General features: G+C 36.7%; 1 protein-coding gene and 1 long non-coding RNA gene across 5 annotated transcripts in view; both read left to right on the forward strand.

The window, feature by feature from the left end:
- LOC111413795 (nucleolar protein 4) overlaps nucleotides 1–22531 on the forward strand; it is a 266342-nt gene that overhangs the window by 62185 nt on the left and 181626 nt on the right. The gene's annotated exons all lie outside the window — the stretch shown is intronic.
- Nucleotides 642–1429, forward strand: LOC139430662 (uncharacterized). The gene is made up of 3 exons (XR_011641051.1): nucleotides 642–797; nucleotides 863–945; nucleotides 995–1429. It is a non-coding gene; the product is annotated as an uncharacterized lncRNA (long non-coding RNA).

The raw sequence follows: 22531 nt of genomic DNA on the forward strand, positions 1-22531 counted from the left end.
GCATCAATCAGTCATCGCACCAATGCGAGGCGCGCGCGCCGCCTATAGGGGGCCCGTGGAGCGCCTGGAATTAATGACGGCACCGTGCTCGAGCGATTAAATATTCCAGTACGGAGACCCTGAGGCGTCCTACCGTGCCTACGCCTGTGGAATAGCGAATTTCGCACCCTTCCAAACCTATGTTCGGTTCACGCCACCCTCTTTCCCTTCTATCGACTCTCAAATTCGTCGCTTTTATAAAAATGTATTAGAAGATTAAACTAAAACTTGAACTAACACTTGCACTTACACTAGACAAGTTGGAACTTATTTCTGAAGAAGATTACAACATGGCACCCGAAACATTAATAATTTTTTCAAAAAACGCACTTAACCCGATAGTTTCTAGGTCTAGTGTTAGTTCTAGTCTTAGTTTAATTAACACCGGCCATGAAAGCCTTCGTACTTATGTATTAGAAAATCATCATTGCAAGTATGCAACCAATATTGCAAATCGCGTATTGCAATACCAGTACTGTGATATTGGTTGCATACTTGCAATGATGACATCGGGTACGATAATTAATAAACACACTGTATTTAAAATTCACAAATCCATAAGTAACTTTTAAAATCATTTTATGACTATGTTGTATATGTGGTTAGATTAATTTGTCAAATATGACGGTTTCTAAACATCATTTTCGTGCATAATTATAAATCTAATCTTATGGAAAAAGACGATTCATACAGATGGGAAATGAAGATGTTAATTTTAATTCTATCATTATTTATAGCTAATTGTCATTTATACCTTTGTAAGTATCGTTTATAATAAGGATAATCCAAAGAAAATAACTAAAATAACGGGGTTTAATTAAAGTGTTTATGGGCATTATAAAAGCATCATGCTCGGACAATGGCTTGCCATTAGTTAAGTATAATAGAACGAACATTCACGCAAAGGTAAAAACACTAACATTTTAGAAACGATTATAAAATTTTTGAATTTTAGAACAAATTATTCGTATATTAACTATGTAGCTGCATTTTCCAGCTAATGACGTAAATAATTTGTGTTTGAAAAAATTGTTATATACGTAACACATATTATGTTGTGCGAAATTAACAGGATCAATACTGAATACATGGTTGTTTGAGTACTGCTGAGGTCTCGCAATTGTAAATACAGGATGAAGAGAATAAACTTGGAAATTTTTTGAATTTATGTGAACTATGTACTATTTTCGGGAAGTTACTCTCTAGAGTCTAGACAATTCCTTGACCAACAAAAATGTAGGAATTATACATGATCTGTTGAAACATGATTAAATTTCCTGCAAAATGGTTTTTATTTCATCTTGATATCTCATATACTTTTTGAGATATGATTTTATTTAATTTAATCTTTATTAACCGAACGGAGTGATATTAAAAAAATCCTTAGGATTCATAGGAATAAAAAAATTATACATGGTGTGTTGAAACATGATTAAATTTGCTACACAATGCTTTTTATATCATCTTGATATCTCATCTATTTTTTGAGATATCACTTTTTATACTTTATTAAACGAACGGGGTGGTATTAAAAAAAATCGTAACATCGAAATTTGTAGAAACAAAATAATAATTTTCACCAATTCAAATAACATATAAATTTGCTTCAAAAAGGTATTCATTTTATTGTGATATCTCAATTAGTTTTTGAGATACGACGTTTTAAAGTAACACGATAACACCTTTATTTAGTCCTATAACTTAATTTCAATCGAAGAGCTGATCTTAATCGGATATTAATTAAAGATAAAGCAGTCCAAGGAAGTCGTTAGAATTAATTCGATAAAAACTTTTGTTTTGGGACCTTGACAACATTCTCATGTTAAATACGTCGTTATGACACGTTTCAAAATTATTCACTCCTGATGGTGACTTATCGATCTTGGCAGTAATTCGGGAAACACTTATTTTATTCAGCATCGAGAGTAGGGTTGCTCTCCATAAGTTGTCAAAGGTTCCCGAAAAGTCCATAAATTGAGCCACTACATATTTTAATGCAGGGTTTGTGATCGCCCTTTCTGTTATGCATATTGCTTTTTTATGGCGCATGCGATTATATTGAATGACATGCTTTGGTATATGGAATCTATTTTCTAAGAGGTATAATGATAAATGAATGTATCATCTTTTTGGTATTCTTAACAAAAACATCGCAGGTGTACAATAAAAACGATGTCAAACAGATGCAGGTATCAACAGAACACATCCATGCTGTTAAAGCGTTATACAAAACATTGGAAAAGGAAATGCAACCCAATGGGAATATGGGTAGGAGACAGCCACATACACACCATGCTGTTTGCAGAGGATCAAATAGTTTTTGCAGAGGAAGAAAAGGATATGAGGTATATGTTAAATAAACTAGAAGAAGAATACAATCAATTGGGCTTGGAAATGAACAAAGATAAGAGCCAATATATGGTAATTGGAGGAATGGGAAAGGACATACAATTAGAGATCGGCATAATAAAACGTGTAGAGCAGTACGAATACCTTGAAGTAGTTATAAACGAAGACGCAAAGGATAATAAAGATGTAGTGAGGAAAGTTGGCAGAGGAACAAAAGCGATAAAGGCAATGCATTCGATTCTGTGGAATAACAACCTAACGATACAAACAAAGAAAAATATTTTTAGGGCCATTATAGAATCATTAATGGATGAGAAGGGTAGCTGAGACACAAAGGCACTACTCGAAGATTGCTAGCAGCAGAGATGATGTTTTGGAGAAGATACTGCGGCATAACCATGCTGAACTGAGTTGAAAATGAGGAAATAAGACATTAATAATAAGTAATAAGACACAATAATAGACACTACACAGTAATATATTTGGGATCCATGTTGCAAGTTTCAATTTCAATATTTCAAAAAACTTGTAAAAAAACTTTTTACTTGCTTTACTTTATGACAGTAAGTTGTAAATATATTACTTTTTCTACTTATTTTATATTCGAATATTTGTCATACGATATGTTTTTTAATGTAGATTCGGCTGATGATGAGTAGAACACTGCTCATCAGCTGCTTAATGTATTAACTTAATTCGTTCGTTCTCGTTAAGTATTCTTGAGATGTTTTACGCAGATTAAATTCATTATGATTCACGCCAATCACATTTTCGAATATATTAATAGCTTTGAAGCTTCTGGACATTACCCCATTAACTATTCTAACTCTTTCAGTCTTTATTAAGCAATTTAAAAACATATTTTTAATCGATTTGAGCCATTTTGACATTCAAAAATTAATTATTTCTATTTTTGGCATCATTGAAGTACTTTTAAAAAGCGACAAAATCACTTCTTAATGAGTAAAATTAATTCTTTCGTTCTTGTCAAGTATTGTAGAGATGTTTTCATCACAATTTCATATAGATCACATTTTCGAATATATTAATAGCTTTGAAGCTTCTGGACATTACCCCATTAACTTTACTAAATTACTAACTCTTTCAGCAGTCTTGAGAGACGTGCGGCTAAACCCGAATGGTTCTAAAGCTAATTCTAAATATACAAGAGAGAATAAGAAAAGAGATAGGAAAAGAAAAAGAAAAAGACCCGATACTGAAATCATAATTAATTACTAAGCGTGAACTGCCCGATCCCTGTCGCCCTACAATGCATTCTGAATTTGAGACAAGCTGCCTCCCATTCTGTGAAGAAACAACCTTAAAGAACCTTCAAAGTAATTATATTAAAGAACAAAACTGCCGAATGAAGTATGCGCCTGTTTTTCATGTTGAGCCAACTCAAATCCTTTAATTTACTGATATACTGACGCCCCCGTAATCCAAATATCAAGCGCAAGCAAGAATTTTGAATTTTCTGAATTTTTTTCGTGTTACTATACGAAATACAGGAATCATACAATGTATCACAATAATTAAAATGCGATAACACCAAGACCTCGCATAAAAGCACCCTTGTTCTACGATTGAGGAACGACCGACCGCCATAAATCAGCTTAAGAGCAGCATACGCGGAAGTAGTGCATTTATTGATGTATTTATCAAAGTTCAATAAGACACCCAAGTTTCTCACACAATCCTTCAGCGGCAATACTTGATTGTTGACAACTATCTTGACCCGATCCCGAACAGAATTGACACTTATCACCTTTCTTGGCCCGAATAAAATCAGCTCCGTCTTAGCAGCGTTCAGACAAAGGCAGTGACGTTTAGAAACCAGCTCCAAAGCTTCTATATCCGAAGTCAGACCAAAACAAGCATCATCGATATCCGATGACAGAAAAGATATATATAACTGGTGTCATCCGCGTAGAAATGATGATTACAACTTTTTATGTATCTGTTAAAATGCGATGTGTCAAGTGAACCCAAAATTGAACCCTGAGGAACATCAGACGTTGTCGAAAGAAACGATGATACGCACTGCATTCTGCCCGTCAAGTAACTGTACAAGAACCCCAATGCAAAATCATCAAACCCAATGTAGCGAAGCGTGGCATACATCAAGTCATGATTGATAGTATCAAAAGCCTTTGAATAATCTAAGAGACACATCAAAGTCAATTTTCCTTGGTCTGTGCTTCGTATGATATCGTCCACAATATTCGATAAAGCTGTATTACAGCCATAATGCTTTCTGAAACCTGACTGCGTAGGCGGTAAAAGGTTGTATTCCGTAACATAGTCCTTTAATTGTGATTCGATTACTCTTTCTGTAGTCCTAGGAAAAAATCGATCCAGGATATCAATGTGGAGATGATGAGGAGAGGACTGGCTGAAAATGATTGGAATTTGGAATGATAAGGACTGCTGCTGGCAGTAGTTTTGTAACTATGGTTACAGCATTCATATTTGATTTATATGAAATTTCCAGTAAATGAAAAGCAACTAAAATGGTATGGACTTCGACGCTGAATGAGTAAAGAGAGAATCTCACATAAGCTTTGGAACTGGGTGCTAGCAGAAAGAAACAAAGGAGGTAGTCCTAGGAAAAATTCGATCCAGGATATCAATGTGGAGATGATGAGGAGAGGACTGGGTGAAAATGATTGGAATTTGGAATGATAAGGACTGCTGCTGGCGGTTGAGATGCAAGAAGTGGCAATAAATAAAGCTGCAAATAAGCTCGCCAAATAGAATAGAAAACAATATTTGTGATATTTCTAATCTGATCATTGAGTGGTAATAGTTGAGTATATTTTATTGGTATAGAGAGGGTTATTGGGAATAAAATAAAACGAGATGTACGTTACGCTCTGGAAAATATAACTCTGAATCAAGCTTGGGTCGAGCCATTATATCCGACCCGCAGTAAGCGACACGCGAGTCGTTTCCGTCCCCCGGTTCGGCGGAAACCCAGGCCGACCGAAACGATGCGACGGACGCCTCGTCTCTTTCTGGCGCCGGCGGCGTCGCACTCTAGATCCCAAAGTCGGATAGGCGGCCGTCGCGGCGTGGAAAAAGCGGTCGGCCGTCCTGTGATCACGGCACCCTCTTTGCGGCTCGCCGGCCGTCCGAGACTCATTAGCCGTTGAATGTGGGCCGCGCCGATTGTCCCGTAAGCCGACTAACAAACAGGACCGTAACGAAAAAAAATTTTTTTTTCAAGTCTAAAAACCGCGAATTACAACAAAATCATTTTCTATTTAAACGAAGGCAATAAGTTAATCGGTACTTTACTAAAAGAGGAGTCGAAATTTAAAAAAATCCACTTGTTTTCCAATCGGTCTTCGCGGAAAACAAAATTCGAAATAGTCGTCAGTCGTCGAAAGAGTTTTCTGCTGAAGAAAAAGAAAAAGAAACAATACGCTCGCTCGTAGGTCATTAGCAGAAGCTCCGCGGAGGTCCGAGGTGTAACGACGTTTTAAAGGGAATATACCGGAGTAAAGAGAGCCGAGGAGGTTCCTTTTAATAAAGCCCCCGTCGGCCCCAGTAGACGCTCGACGTGGCCTTAATTAAACCGACGGGTATTCATTCGTTTATGGGGGAAAGTATAAATTCCGGGGGACTTCAGATTTATCCTTTCCCAATTTTCTCCGCCGCATCTTTCGCGAACAATGCCGATGTCGAAAATTTATCGTCCCCGTGTGTTAGGGTGAGAATATTCTTTGATTACAAAGAGCACAATTTTTTTTTACTCCGCAAATATAATTTCATCAACAAATAAATAAAGTTATTGATTATTATTAATCAATGTTGTTTTTTATGTTAAAAAATACTATTTTTACAATTCCCTTCTACATCGGAGAAATGTGAATTTGTTTAACAACATCCTCAAACAAAGATTGAATCTGCTAAGATATGAAAGTTGAAACTTTTTTTTTATAAAGTTAGAGAATCGCGAAGCTCAAACCACGTTATCCTTTCGTAGTAAGTTCAACAGGTTGCAGTCAATTACCCGGTACCCGCGGCACTTCCACATTGTAAAACCGTGCAAATTCGATTTCCGGCGACTTCCGGTTGCTAACGACGATGGGCCCGCGGCGGCCGACACGCTTAGAGGTCGCTAACATTCGCTAAAATTCAGGTCACCGAGGCCGGGCATTGTGTTTTAAGTAAGAGAGAGCGTCCATCGTCCCGGTCGATCGGCGGTGTTCTCTGCGGTTCAAGCACAATTTGCCGACCGCCGCGCTTCGTCCGCCACTAATTGACGGTCTCCGGGGGGCGAAGGCTCTGCTAATTTAAGAGGCGGCGGCGCCGCCACTTCTGCCCGTTACGTGTTAATTAACGCGGTTTCTTTCTTTCCTTCGGTGCGATTCCGAGAGAGCCCGTTTTAACCTGGAAAGTTCTCTTCGTCTGGGTGGCAACGGCTGCTGCTGTTCAGTTTTGCTTTTAATTCTGCTAATTAGTCGGGGTCCAATCAAAATGTTCCCGGTTACTGCCACCGCTTTTATCGTCTACTCTACCTTGAGGTTATTTTACTATGTTTATCACTGCGTGGTTTAGCAATACTTTACAAACAAAGTTGAGTGGGATACAAAATCATGAAATGTAGGAAACCTCATAGTATCGTAGAAGAATTTATTGAATAAGCTGCTACAGATATGATAAACATCATGATTGTGTATATAAAAGTGTCTTAAATTAAAAAACATGATCTGTTTGAACACTCATGATCTGTTTGAGATTCTTAATACATTCTGACAATAATTTGAATTCGCCTAAATACGTTGTTGTTTATACTGACAGAGCTCACTCTATGTTTAACTGCTTTGAAGGATTACAGCAGCTTATTCGGGCAAATCACCAAATGCACTGTGGACCTATTACATTATTCATAGGGAAGCGCTTGCATCAAAGCATCCTGAGCCCTGCACTGAATTAGGTGAACTGAGACAGAATTTTGGATATCAAGAAAAGATGAACATCCTTCTCTAACAATAAGTGATAATACTTAGCGAATGTTATTAATTTTTATTTATCTTAATTTCTCATCTTCTTGCTTATTTCTTAATAACAAATGAGTTTTGATTGAATTTCTTCCAAAATGTATTTCTGCGTTTCATTGAGTGTTGTCCGATTTTCTGTACCACTTAGTAAGCTTTTGAAAAGCTGTTCCTTGAATGCTGTTGAATATAATTTATTCTCGGCAACATTTTCAATTTCATCGTCTCGTCTTTGTTGTTTTAGCTGTATATTTTTTACTTCTATAGTAATCTGTACAGAAGATGTTATTAAATGATTTTCCAATAAAAGCGGATCGATATTGAAATGGAATAAAAAACTCTGTGTGAGATATTAACAAAAGTCTTTAAAATTTGGAATACCCTTGTATGCCGATATGTATGGAATATGACATAGTTCAAATATCCGCCGCGGCTTTTCACGCTTTGACGAAGATTCGAGAGCTCCAGCATTCCATAAAATTGAATAACCATAACACGAATTCAGCAAGTAAATGCGATTAGTCATTATCAAAACAATGTAATGATAGATACACATCCCAATATGATGATTAACAGCAAAAATGATATTTTGAGATTCTGCCGACCCGAAAAATTGTGATATAGATTCGCGCAGTTTTCTATACTTTATCCACAGTGTCAATTTAGAAAAGTCTTGCGTTTTACAAAAAATGTTTCGTCTAAATTAATCTACTCTTCGTATCTTACCATTTCCTAATTACTTCTAGTAGACCAATTATCTGGAATGTTGTGCATTGTAATCGAGAATGCTCGCTGCAATCTAGACTTTTAATTATAAACCGCAGTCCACTCTTGAATGGATACATAAATAAAATATACGTTATAGCATACAATATTCTTTGTATATCTGTGTTGTTTCATGTGAGGTTGAATTCCATCATAGCACTTACGCCATAGCAGGTACTGTGTACATCCCCACAATTGACAGTTCATTAAAGGGTCAGAATACTCTATGTTTTAATGAACGTTAATACAGAACAGAAGGGTATGTTCTTTATGTTTGAAATTTGGGACCATGGTACGCCAAAAATGGATTCTTTCAAATTTTCTGGTGTACTATTATTTGTATGTCTAGACCAATTGTTAAAATTGTTTATTTTATCATCTGTTATATCAATTTCACTTTCAGAATCACTCAATGGCAAAGCCTCCTCTTTCGTCTTAAAATATCCTCAGAATCCTGCGTTGTATTCTCATTATTTTCAGCGCCAGATAAAGTATCAGCATATATTTCGTTAATTCCAGTTTCAAAGCCTTTTGTTTCCATCGAAATTCAGGCTGTATTTATTGTACATGAAATAAAACTAATGACACTTGTCAAAAGAGTACTACAACTTTCACGGCTACTGGAAGATGAATGTCAACGGCATAACCAGGAACTGAGAAGTCCTCTTCCGCTCTCATCCCATCTATCATAAAAAGCTCGATAGGAGATGGAATTGATCAGCTTTGATACTGTATTAAAAGTTAGTACTAAAACCAGTGACTTTTTAGCCGCCCGTTTCACCAACTTGTCCGCATGATCGTGTCCCTTATTTCCGGTACGTCGTTTTCGCCACTCTATCGTAACGTTGTTATAAACATTAGCCTTCTCAAGAGATGATGTAGTTCATCAGTGCAGAAAAGCCGATAAATATGGTTATTGCTTTATTTACTGAAAATTTTCCAAATACTGGAATTAGAAGAAGTACTTGTTGGCGTTTAATCAAAAGGTTTGTTACAGCAGGAAGTATTCACTCTAAGAAAAAAAATTATGATGAAATTGATTAACTGTTAACTATGATTAACTAATTAACTTTATTTCTCCCGAATAATCTGAATCTCAAAACAAAAAATCGTAATGAAGTACTATTGACGAAAGTAATAAACAATGGGTTTTATCAAAGTAGGCCGATGCTCACTTGTTTTTTTAAAATTATCTAAGTTTATTATCGTATCTAGGTTAAAAACACACAATTTCGAAGGTAGGATTCAACAAAAGTTTTTTGACCATCAGTACAGTGCATTTACTCCAGCTTAATCAAGCATTCGTACCAGTATCTCAAAAGCCATCATCTAGTTTTTCATATCACGGAGTAATTATGTATCAACTGGTCAAAGATGATTTCTATTTTTTTGTGCCACATCATTAATACATATGGGCCGGTTGTACAATATATCGATAAACTTTCCTACAGAATTGTCTGGGCGATAACTTAGTTTGTACTGTATTACAATGTACAGATATTTTTGTCGGTGAGATTATCGGCAGGATAACTTATCGGGTACTCAGCGGTGCCGATAAGACAGTTATCCGCCAGATATTTATGGTTACCAAGGTTTTTATATAAAAACTTTGTATGGCTACTGTATAGGTTAACATATAACATTAACTGTTAACCTGACAGTCGAAAAAAATTTGCAAACAGTTGTTATTATGAATAAGGAAATATTGGGTCTACAACCAAAGGGGGTTAAATTAAAAGACCTCCTTTTACTGAGCCAAGCTTTCGATTTAATTTTCAAATCTTCTGCGGGTCATGTTACAAAGACAACAGTCCCAATGAGATTGGTTACATATAATAGGTTAAAACACTTACGTATAGAGGTTAAATATGTCTCGTAGACATAGATGTTGAAGTTAAATCCCTCAAAATGACTGAAACTTGAAAAAATTAAGAAACACCAAATGGAACTGACAGTTGGCAACAACGTAGAAATAATGGAAGTTATGAATTGGAAAAGGAATCAGAGACTCACAAACGACCTTAAAAATATATATAAAATATAATTAACATTACTCACTAACACTAATTACAATAATTGTAATAAAATTCACATACGGCAGAAGGCCGACATAAGAGATAATGTTGACGTTAGCAAATAACGCAACCAAGGGGGTGGAATTTAAAAACAAAATTAAAGGGGCAAAACAAATGGCCGAAATATACCCAATAAAGAATTTTTGAACCTAAAACAAGCGAAAAAAATCTTTTTTTATTTTTTAACAGATGAATGGGAACCAAATAATGAACCCTTCAGTCAAAACCAAACTGACCCGAACGAGTCATCAGGGGGGGAATCACCAGATTTCACTCTGGAGAGCTTGATAAAGTGACAATAAATGTCACTTAGGCCTTGAAAGTCAGTCCTAAAGTTAACCGTGTTCGTCAGGGAAGCTATGTGGAACATTTCTAAGAACATACGCTTAGAATAAGCGGCTTCTTTACATAACACCTAGGCAGTTGTTATTATTGTCACAATCATAATTCAAACTTCAATGAAAGACATTAGCGTTACCAATTTACGACACAAATCACTAGATATGGGGAAAAACTACTACCAACGTTTATTTCGCCGATAGCAATCCTATCGACAAAAACAGTTTGTACAAAAGCGGATATCTTTATCCTCCTGATAAGTTTATCGGCCGGATAGTTATCAGATAGATTTATCGGTATATCGTACAACTGAACCTTAGTGCCTTTTTCGATTTCCATCAAAGTAAATTGTGATGACAACGATTTTTTCTTTCTACTTGGCAGGAAGTTAGAAGGAATGTTCCTACAATTAGTAAGATGAGAATCTTATCTTGCACCTGTATTATCTTAGAGAATGTATCGAATCTATGTTTTGATGAATAACGTTAAAATTTATATACTATGTGTTCGTTTAATTGTTGGTACATACAGTTTTTTAGTGTTTCTAATTAGCAACATATAATAATAATTATCAGTATTCGAGCGAAAATAAACAAGGACTAGTAGAGTAGAGAGAAATTTCAAAATTGAATTTCGCCAGGAAATAAATTCATAAATTATTTTCTCATCGGTGCCCGGTTATTTATTGTTTACCTTCGCGTATGTGTGCGTGCGAGGCCCGCGCCTGGTGATTTAAAACAATTCTGTCGGCAACGGCAATTTGTTCGAACGAAGTGGACGCCGGTCGGCATTTCCGAGCGGACCGCCCACAAATGTTTACATTAATGCGCATATTTATAAATTCGGCGCCGCCGCCGGTGCTTCTGTCCATCGATACCGAATCCCACTAAAGCACCCGTTGCTCCCCGCAATCACCCCTTCAACGGGCCAAAAACTCTCGCATAACATAGAGGTAATTATGTATTGTGCTGCCGGCCTGCACCGACCGCAAAATGCATCGAAATAACGGTGGCCGTTTGTGGTCCGCATTAAAATTTTAAAAATATCGGTCGCCGCTGGCTGCATATAAAACATCAAAAGTTTCAAGCATCACAAAATGAACAAATGTAATAATTACAGCTCGATTATTTTAATATCAAATATACACCAAAGGAAATTTTACCACTTTTAATTGTGTTAACATATTTGTTTTTATTAACTTACTTTACAGATAATTAAATTAGATTTTTCACAATATTACAAAATAAAGTTCCTCTTTTATTTTTTTATGTTAAATACACCTTGCAATAAGCAATAATTGTGTCGCGTGTCCCTAAACGTAGGCACGACCATCTCATTACCTTCACTAATAGGCAATAAAAGCGAGGTTGGTAGCCCTACAGGGACAATCAAGCCGGAAAGGCCAAAAGTATACCATAATTGGGGGGCTACTGGGTATGTTCAGAGCGTCCGAACGACGAGGACGCTGTGGAATTAGCCGCAATTCGCTTCGGTCCTTCTCGGTTTCTCGCTTCCGCTTGTACGTATCGTCGTGAGTCGACCCTGATCCCTAGGGAACTTCGCGTGCTGAGACCGACCCAAATCTAATTTCGACTCGCTAAACATAATTAGCGGTATTTTTTAACTTCGTTTTGGAAGGTGTTGTCAAAAAAAATCGTTAAAAACATCCATTATACGAAGGCTGATATCGGTGACCCCTTTTTTGTTTTGGTTAAAAGTGCAAATAATTAGCGGACACGTACCCGTGAAAATAAATTCAAATGCGGATCGAGCGAGCGAGACCGAACGATAAAAAACAAAAAATAGAAACGAGACAAAACGAGAGGGGGGTAAGGCAAAATCATCCGATAGAGAGGGATGGGAAAAGAATGAAGAAGTAAAAGGAAAGAGAGAGGATGAGGAGCGCAGAGAAAACGGTAGTACGCGGAACGGAAAAAGCCACCGGGGGGAAAAAACAAAAACCCGACGAACCGTCGCTCTGGTCTAGATCCGCCCTACCGTCCTTCCGTGCGGCAACGATAAGAGGAAAAAGGTCGGGCGCGTGTTCCCGCTTCGAAGCGCGCCCGGCCCGTCTCACTCTCTCTGTCTCATTCTGGCATCGCTTCAGTCTCGGTTACGCTTCGTATAACAGTGAACCTCAAACGTTTTCAACAGGATTTTTACAATTTTGTTAGAAAAATAGCCTACAAATAATACCATATTAATAAGAAGGCAACTAAGAAAACAACGAAACATATAATTAACAGTGTTAACAACAATTTTTAGTTCATATTATATGCCATAAAACACTCCAAAGGAAGTAAAGGTGTATTGGCAGAAAAAATTAAAATTTTGCAGAAGCAATATGATTTAAGCTACATGGTAGCTGAGAAAAGTTTTTGTGTGTTAGATAGCTTAGCTAAAGATGACGATGGGAAATAGGAGAGAATGTAACTATATATAACTATGTAGCCATCGAAGACAGGTACCTCGCTAATTAATAGATCGGAGGCATGAAAGGTGGCCTTGCGCTGGAAAGAATTTCCAGGACACAGAGAGGCGAAGAGTATGATAACTCCGTCGCAAAAGAAAACTAAGAAGGTTTTATGCCTCAACAAAAAAGATCTAAGGTCGCTTTCAGGATTTATGCCTCAGCAAACCTTCTTCCACCTCGCTATAATAACATGTAGTTATTAAAGAATCCTGAACTCATGTCCAGAAAAATAATAAATGCATAATGAAAAAAGTCACATAGCAAACATAATGTCCGCACAGGCCAAGTACTTCCCTTCAATAACAGACAAATAAATAATTAAAGTTAGACAAGCTTAGAATTAAACTTGACTTTGCAACGACAAGTCAAAGACTACTGAACATATTCTGTGTGAATGCTTTTCCAGAGGCCGCCTAAGGGTGTGTTTATGTTGGAGCTGCGATAAACGATAATAGCGACGATACTACCAAAACAACGAAATTGTTGTCATAGTTTTATATGCAGGTGTTTATATTAAAACGAGAGCTGCGATAAACGATAAGAACAACAATGAGAGCAGCGATAAGAGCTGCGCAAAATGAATTGAAAACGATTTGTCAGAACAAATTTGTTGTGGTAATTTTTATCTTTATGGTCCCACAAGGGGATCTAACAAAAATTTCACTAATTAAACAGTCGATATCCATGCCGACCACACCTGATAATAGCAAAGAAAATAGGGAATACAATTAGCGTCGCTCTTATCGTTAGTCGGCTGTCAAGCTTGTGACAATTCGTCGCTCCAATATAAACACTTGCATATAAAACTATGACAACAATTTCGTTATTTTGCTAGTATCGTTTATCGCAGATCCAACGTAAACGCACCCTTAGACGCAACATTTTTGTAAAGGTACGCCTAACACCTACTGACATAAAGGAACAAGACCTTAGAGGGCTTAGAGCAATACTAAGGTTCATCAATCGATCGATAGAAGTTACAATAGATCTTATAGGTCGTGGTGATGAGAGGGGAAAATTTTACCTGGCTGAAAATATCACCGAAATATCGACTGTATCCTATAGTTGAATAACATAACAATGGGAACAACGAAGTAAAGCTATGTAGAGAGGCACGAAATTTAGAGATAGATCTGCTACGTCTAGGTAACATTCTTTTAGACACTCAGCTATTTCGTAGTGGTTGAATTTAACTGATGTGTTACACTTGGTTTAAAGAACCTTTTAAGATGATGAGATAGATGCGTTTCATTGTATGATGTCTAATATTGTGTTGGAGTGATATTAATTGCAGCAATCTTGGCCGTAAGTGGCCTTGGCATAATAAGAAATAAGTTCAACTATACAAAATCCTACAATCTTTGTTCTTAGTTTAGCCACAGAATAACCAGAAAGGACACTGATATCGGTCTTCGATGTTGGAAGAACCGCATTTTTTGACCTCGATTTAAATTCCGCCATCTTTAAGAAAGGAACCCAACAAATCTAGCAACGTTACTCGCTTCGCTTCTCGAGAGAGAGACAACGTTGCCAGATCGTTGAGGGAACCAAAGGCACGCAAATAACAACAAGGTGCCCCTTCTAAAACATGTTCGCCACACAGACAGAGTTTTGGTGGGATACCCCCAGTAGTGGCCTTTCTGGTTATTCTGTAGTTTAGCCAAGCTTTTATAATTAATACCATATCAACCCTAAACTGCTAATCAGATTGCTGTCTCTGAGCCTCAGGCGACCACGACTTTACTTAAACTGGGATATGTATGATTTTATCCAAGGTTGCTTTTGGCTAAGGCGCTACAATGTTTCGATCAAGTAGGTTTAATATGATATTAATAGCAAAACTTCGGCAGCAAATGACTTTGACTTAATTACACGAAATCACACTTCACTTATTTCAGTTTAGCCGCTATAATGTGTGTTAACCAATATTGTGTCAAAATGGTAAATTATATCACAAAATTATTGTATTTCCAACTTAATAACACCAATATTGTGTGATGATATGATATTAATAGTAGAACCTCAATCGCAAACGATTTTAGTTTAATTACACATCTTCCATCTACTGAGGCCGAGGTATTGCTATGTGTATTGTGTATTGAGTGTCAATTATAGCTCCATATCGTGGAGTTGGGGACCCCTTATGGTCAAGGCACTAAAATATGTGTTAAAAGTATTGTGTTAGGGTGGAATCAGTTGAATGTTATGATATGATGTGCTTTTCTGCTATTATTAGCTGTTAGTAGAATTGCTAGTCAAATTTGGATTTAAGTATGAAGGTTTTCACATGAATGTCTCCAGTTCTAGGTCTAGAGTTAGTTCCAATTTCCAATGCTAGTGTTAGTTCTAGTTTTAGTTTAAATTTGGATTTCCTTTATAAATGTCTTTTCCAATATGCAGTGTGTATCAAATGTCTGGAATACAGCTAATAACTTCGCCATTTGTGGTTTTAAAGAAAAATGTTTCAAATACAAGTTTCTTTATTAATCGTGGGGCATTTTTTGGGCGATATTTGCTTGTTTGTATTGTTTTTTGTTTCGTTGCTATGGCAACCAACATTGTTATTTTAAATGGGATGCATATTTGTTTTTACGTACTTTGATAGAGGATAAATCCCTGTGTGCGATGAACATATCAAATTATATAGTTGTACAAGAAAAAAATCGAAAAATGCGTTTTCTGAAAACATTAAATCAGAAATTACAATCAAAGTAGACACCGAAATAACGCCGTTAACAGCTTTAAATGTCAAAAAAAATGACAGTTTCAACAATTATAAGTAATTAATAATATATGGGCACGGTGACGCACATTTAATGTAGTTTCGTCATTGCATCATACTTCATTAATATTTGGATTCTTTGTCGTTCGCTTAATTACGCCATATTTAACATTTTGACATTTGACACACCCTGTATATACGAAAAATAATAACATTTCAGTGTCGTTTATTATTCACCCAAGATCACACTAAATCTTTTATTACTCTTTGATATTAAAAGATGTCTTTTTCTTAATTTAGGGCCGGTTGTACAATATACCGATAAATCTACCTGATTTATCGGTATATCGGTTACCTGAACTATCCGGCCGATAAACTTATCGGGAGGATAAAGATATTCGCTGTTATACAAGCTGTTTTTGTCGGTAGGATTGCTATTGGCGAAATAAGGATCGGTTGGTAATAGTTTTTCCCCATTTGTTTTATCGGATAAGTTATCCTGCCGATAATCTCACCGACAAAAATATCCGTACATTGTAATTTAGTATGAACTAACTTATCGGCCAGATAACGCTGTCAGGAAGTTTATCGGTATATTGTACAACCGGCCCTTAATAAATCTTGTTTTCATAGATATAACGTGGTTTATGACGCCATTAGTTTTTACCTTTATAAAACTTTTATTTGTTCATCAATTTGAAGATTTTTAGAACAGTACAACATACTCTTCCTTCAGAAAATTAATGTTTTTTAATTGGATAGGACATTTTCCCACAGTTCCTGACATTTGTCGCTGAAGATGGGATTTTAATCCCGAAACATTACAATACGTACATTATAATACGAAACATTAACAAGTTACTTTAATATTTAATAATATTTTTATCGACTACAACATATTTGCAACAGGTTGTAGAATTCTTCCCATGTATGCTGTTCGTAAATAACTTATAATATTGTAATGCTATGTACGACTTGATTCATGTAAAATCTTTGCCTATAAGTATGCTTTAAGTAGAGTATATTGATTACACAAGAAAATGTTGTTAACTTCAAATCCAGTTTAAACATAATCAAATAATTAGAGTGTTCTAGACTGGACGTCGCGCCTTTATTTTACTTACACAAAGAAATAAATGCGCGACGTCCAGTCTAGAACTCCTCTCTCATTTTCATTTACCTCGCGATAAAAGAAAAACCGCGAAGTCGAAAATATTCAAATTCACATATGTTACGTAGAAAATTTCAGTTATTACAACAAATTTTACGGTAATTTTTTTTATAAAGTGGTTGCCAAGACATCGATCTTTAAAGCATTGCAGTATATAAAAGCAAGCTAGAAGTTACTTTAATATTTAATAACATTTTTATCCACTACAACATATATGCTGTTCGTAAATAACTTATAATGTTGTGATGCTATATGTACGACTAGATTCGGGTAAAATCTTTGCTTATGAGTATGTTTTAAGTGTGATTACACAACAAAATGTTGTTAACTCCAAATCCAGCTTAAATATAAATAAATAATTAGAGTGCCGAATTCTTTATTTATCCTTAATCGTTTTACGTTTGAGAACCACTGAAATACAGGGTCCCGGATCCTTTATTACGTTGGACGCGGCTCCGGGCAGCATTGTCCCGTGGCACGCAATTAAAGGAGCAAGTTGGCCGAGACCGGGCGCGAATTATTTTTGCGGAGTGCTGTACGGCGTTGCCGTCGTCGACGTTCGGCGTCGTTTTGCGCCCTCGGCAAGTCGTAAACGTTACGCGACTCACGTTCCGCCGTCGGCCGCCTACGCCGCTATGACGAGACCCACCCGTTGATGCTTTTCGAGCGTCGCGACGCTCGCTAGTTCGCTTCGACGAGGTAAACGGCAAATAGCAAGCGAGGGCGAGTGAGATGGGTGGCAGCATCTGTCGAGGGGACTGCCGGCAAATCACTGCTGCCAATTTAGCGTCCCGCTACTTGGAAGTGAATCTCCAAAAATTGCTCACATATCGAGGGCGTCAACGAAAGAGAAATAAAAAATAACGTGAATTTTTTTAAATTAAATATCTTCCATTTTACTTTGGTTTTCACAGTCAATACTATATTAATTATTTAAGAATTTAATTGTATTCGGAGGCGGAGTTCTCACTTAACTTGTGACTTATCCGCGCTCTCATTAACTGCGCGATTATTCTCGGTCGGTACTCTTTTTCTGCTCGAATCCGGCCAAGGCAGTTAACCGGGCACATAAACGTCCCCTCATTAAGGCCGATTCGCAGCCAGAACGTAGTTGAACTCTTGCGTTGAGCGCCTCCGGTGGCCGTGGACCGTTATAAAACAGCTGTGCTTCGGTTTTTCGGTTGCCGAGACGCCCATAAAACGACAATTATGACCGACCCGAATGGGGCCCTTTTCGATTTAACGAACGAACTCTCGGCGCGACTTTTCTTCGCTCGAGATATTTGCGGAATTCGGTTATATCTTTTAATTGGAAATTTGATGCTGAAATTTTTCGTTCCACCGTAATATTCCATATTGGTTTTACCATCGTTCCTATTATTGTTGCTACTAATTAACCTTGTTTCTTAATCTTTATGTTGTATCGTTAACAATAATATTTCAAAAAATACTTTTCTTGATTATATTGTTTTTAATTGGGGATTTGCGGATGGTTTTGTTCGAAAGTAACTTTCTTTAAAAGATTTTAGCCAATCAGATATATACAGTTTCTGAATTTTACATTTTAGACACTTTGGAGGTCGCGGTTTAGTAGAATCATGTCAAATAATTGTCTTTGTGGGATTCCGTTATTAATTTTTCAAAGTTATGTCTCTTTAATTTCTTTTAGAACGATTTAAGCTAATTATAAATGAGAAAGAAACAGAAATAAGCCATGCGGGGAGATTATAGTTCTGTCCAATTCAATGTCGGCTGCTGTGTGTTCCAGACAGGACGTCGCGCCTTTATTTTACTTACATAAAGAAATGAGGGCGCGACGTCCAGTCTAGAAGCCCCCTCTCATTTTCATTTACCTCGCGATAAAAAGAAAATCGCTAAGCCGAAAATATTCAAATTCACATATGTTACGTAGAAAAGATCAGTGATTACAACAAACTTTACCGCAATTTTTTTATATAATGTATTGTATCTAGTTGAAAAATTTTCAAATACAAGTTTCTTTATTAATCGTATCGCATTTTTTGGCGATATTTGCTTGTTCCGTTGCTATGGCAACCAACATTGTTATTTTGTTACATTGTCTCTCAAGACGGCTAAACTCGAATGATTCTAGTTCTAGGTCTTGTGTTGGTTCTAGTGATAGTGCTAGTGCAAAACCGCAATTAACACTAGACCAAGAACTAGAAACATTCGCATTTAGCCGCACGTCTTGCAAGACGTCTAAACCCGAATGAGTCTAGTTCTAGGTCGTGTGTTAGTTCTAATGATAATGCTAGTGTAAAACTACAACAAACACCAGACCGATAACTAGAAAAATTTAGAGTTAGCCGTCTTGCAACTTGAAAGACGTGCGGTTATATCTGAATGTTGCTAGTTCTATGCAACAATTAGTGATATTGCACGATTGCATTGATTGCATTGCGTGATTGCATTGTATATTGCATCGAAATATGCAACATAGTGATATTTTATGATAACTAGCGCTACCTACCACCTACCAGCCATCTTAAGGCTCACTTTTACCACCTCTTGATAAATTTATCCGATAGATAAATCCAGCTCTTAGCCAATGAGAGCACATAAAACCGCTGTGACCATGGCAACTATCCTCTAGATAGTCTATCAGGAGAATGATAAAAGTGGGCCGAAGAGAGGTAGGGCTAAACGGAATGTTTCTTGTTCTACCCAACTGCAATCACGTCAATTAGGGTTCTCACATCAATAGTTTTCCTAACCTAAAGCAATAATTTTTCCTTTCTTATGGCGTATGCTAATAAAGATCCCTCTTTACTTTCTATATTTAAAAGACGTGCGTATTTGATAGATGACCACCCTTTATGTTTCTATGAAATGTTTTGTCCATGTTTTCCATTCAGAGTTTATATTATTTTTCAGCAACATGGAACTATACCACTCCATTGCAATATTTTCCAAACATTCTGTAAGGAGCTCTATCTTTGTCTTATCTTCAATTATTTCAAATCTTGCACATTCATTTTCAAAATCAGCTAACCATTGTGTTACATTTATATTTTTTTCATTAAATTTGTCTATTATTAGTTATGATACAATTTTTTACGTTGACTTCTTGTTCTGTTTTCTTATCGTATTATTGATTACTTTCTTCTTGATCAAGTTCTTCCAAACATTCTCCCATAAATTGTATGTTGCCCTCTTTATCTATGTATTCTTTTTTGTTTTCATCAGAAAAGGTAATCCATACTTTTCTGCTCTGGTGTCTTTTTTTATTGTGTTTTTTACTTTCCCAAATGTTTGTATTTGAGATATAATTTTGTGATGTATAACATCTTGCATTTCTTTCGGGAGTAGGTACGTTTTATTTTCTTTTGTTGAAATTGATGATATGGCTATAAAGTTGGTTTTGCCATCAGGTCCCGCTTGCACAATAAACTCATATAATAGCTTTTCCATGTTAAAATCCGATAAATCGGTTATAAAGGTTGTCTCAAAATGAGTCAAAGGAGTCAGATTAGCCAATTGTTTCTGTAATCAGTAAGATTGGTTTATTGACTACTCTTACAAAAATTATTTACAAACATTTACCTGTAATCAGTAAGAACCTAATTATTACAAGTCCTTTCACATCAGTCGAATCAGCACGATTGACAGGTAAATAGAACGTGCGTCAACTTCACAATACATCTATCCAACATAACAAAACAAAAGTCACTAACATCCTAAACATTTGAAATCAAAAGTAACTAAATGTAAAAAGTAAAAAATGCATGGTGACGTCACATCGAAATTTTGTAAGTTGTCGAAGTGATTTTTGGTATGTTCTACACTTTTCCGCACTTTTTGTTTATTATTAACGTCTTTCTTGGGTCATTTCCTATCGATTAAAATAAAAGTCAACGATTTTTAGGCGACCTTGCTATTCTTGAATTATTCTCAATAATCTTACATATACAGGGTAATTCAAATTCGACCCCCACCATTGGGATCTCAGAAACCATAAGAGATACAGAAATGGTTAAATGGGGGCAAAGTTGCGTATCTTAGAGCTCATCATTTTTCAACTAAGTTTTTGGATCTAGCCGTTTTAGTTTTTAAAATATGACCGAAAAACAAAAAAATGACTCTTTCGTTTTTTGCCTATAACTTCTTTATTTTTCGTTTTTTCGTGAATCTGAAAAAACATTCTTAAGGCAACTTTTTATGAAAAATGTCATGACAACTAGAAATTTTCTCCAACGTTTCGCTTTCGTGAAACTATCATCAGGTTTATTTTTTCTTATGAACGCCAAATGATGAGCTTTAAGATGCGCAACTTTGCCCCGATTTAACCATTTCTGTATCTCTTCTGGTTTCTGAGATCCCAATGGTGGGCGTCGAATTTAAATTATCCTGTATATACTATACATATAACCATGATTGTGAAGTATAAAATCCTGAAACGAACCAATTTTGTGCTCGAATTATCCTGTATGTGAGCGTACCGGGAATTATGAAATCCTCGCATCGCGTTTGGAGTGTCAACAATCCGATTTTTTTCGGAACTAGTAAATTCAATAGCGCGCGTATGAATTTGAGAATACCCGAATTTGCCCTCTGGCTTCCAATGCTTCACTCTGCGATAATCATTGGGATTTAATTTCAAAGTTCATCAAGGTTGAGTCGTAATAATCCTACCATACAATATTTATCTCGTCTTCATTAACAATCTGATTAGATTTCGATAACAAAGATATTGGTAATCTTAAGATTACTTTTGTGAATGTACCTCGTAGTAAATAGATTGAGAGATGATTATCTTTTAAAAATTAAACTTCGATTTTGCCTTATCAACCGTAGAATTTTTCCGGCATTTACCTCGCCGTGAGGAATTTGCATCGCCACCGTTTAACAGATCAATTTCCCCCTAGGGAAGCAAACGCTGCGAAAGAAGAGGACGAACAGGGGAGCGGCGGTAACCGCACCAACCTTCAATATAAATCAATGCTCACCAATCTGAGCACGCGGCTAGCATATCGATCAGGCGGAATGAGTTACAAGCGCGAGTGAGACAACGATGTCGTTGAGGGAAAAGCTCACTATTCCAATTCTTTCAGTCTCTTCGAGTATTTTCTTCGTCTGGTATCGGATTAAAATCAGAATTTTAAATTGAAGAAACGCGGCGCGTTCTAAGTTTCAAAACTCCTATCTCTCGACGGTCGTGTAGAAGCATCTCTTCACAAAGAAAAACCGCGGCGTGGGCAACGAGCGGATCGCACCTCCTCCTCCTCCTTTTCCTTAGTCTTTTACTCTTTCACCTCCTCCTCCTCGCTTTTCTGTTCGCCTGGTGGCCTCTTCGCCAATTAGTGCCGCCAGATGGCAGCGACGCGAGCGGCCCGTTAAGCCCGTGCGGGTCGGACTTCGTGTATCTGACGGGCCCACTGACTGAACCCGAGGGTCGTGTCCCATTCGGTCGGCAACAGCCTGTCAAAGGAGTATCGGATCACGCAGCTGAGAGAATACAGTTGTGTAACGGTGACAACTAGCCACACGTCGCGTTAAATAGGATTCAAGTTAAACTTGAACTTGCTTTATCGGAGTGAAAATATAAATACCGATAAATTCCCGATTGATTCT

Source organism: Onthophagus taurus, chromosome 7, assembly GCF_036711975.1.
Source record: "Onthophagus taurus isolate NC chromosome 7, IU_Otau_3.0, whole genome shotgun sequence".
Lineage (NCBI taxonomy): Eukaryota > Metazoa > Arthropoda > Insecta > Coleoptera > Scarabaeidae > Onthophagus > Onthophagus taurus.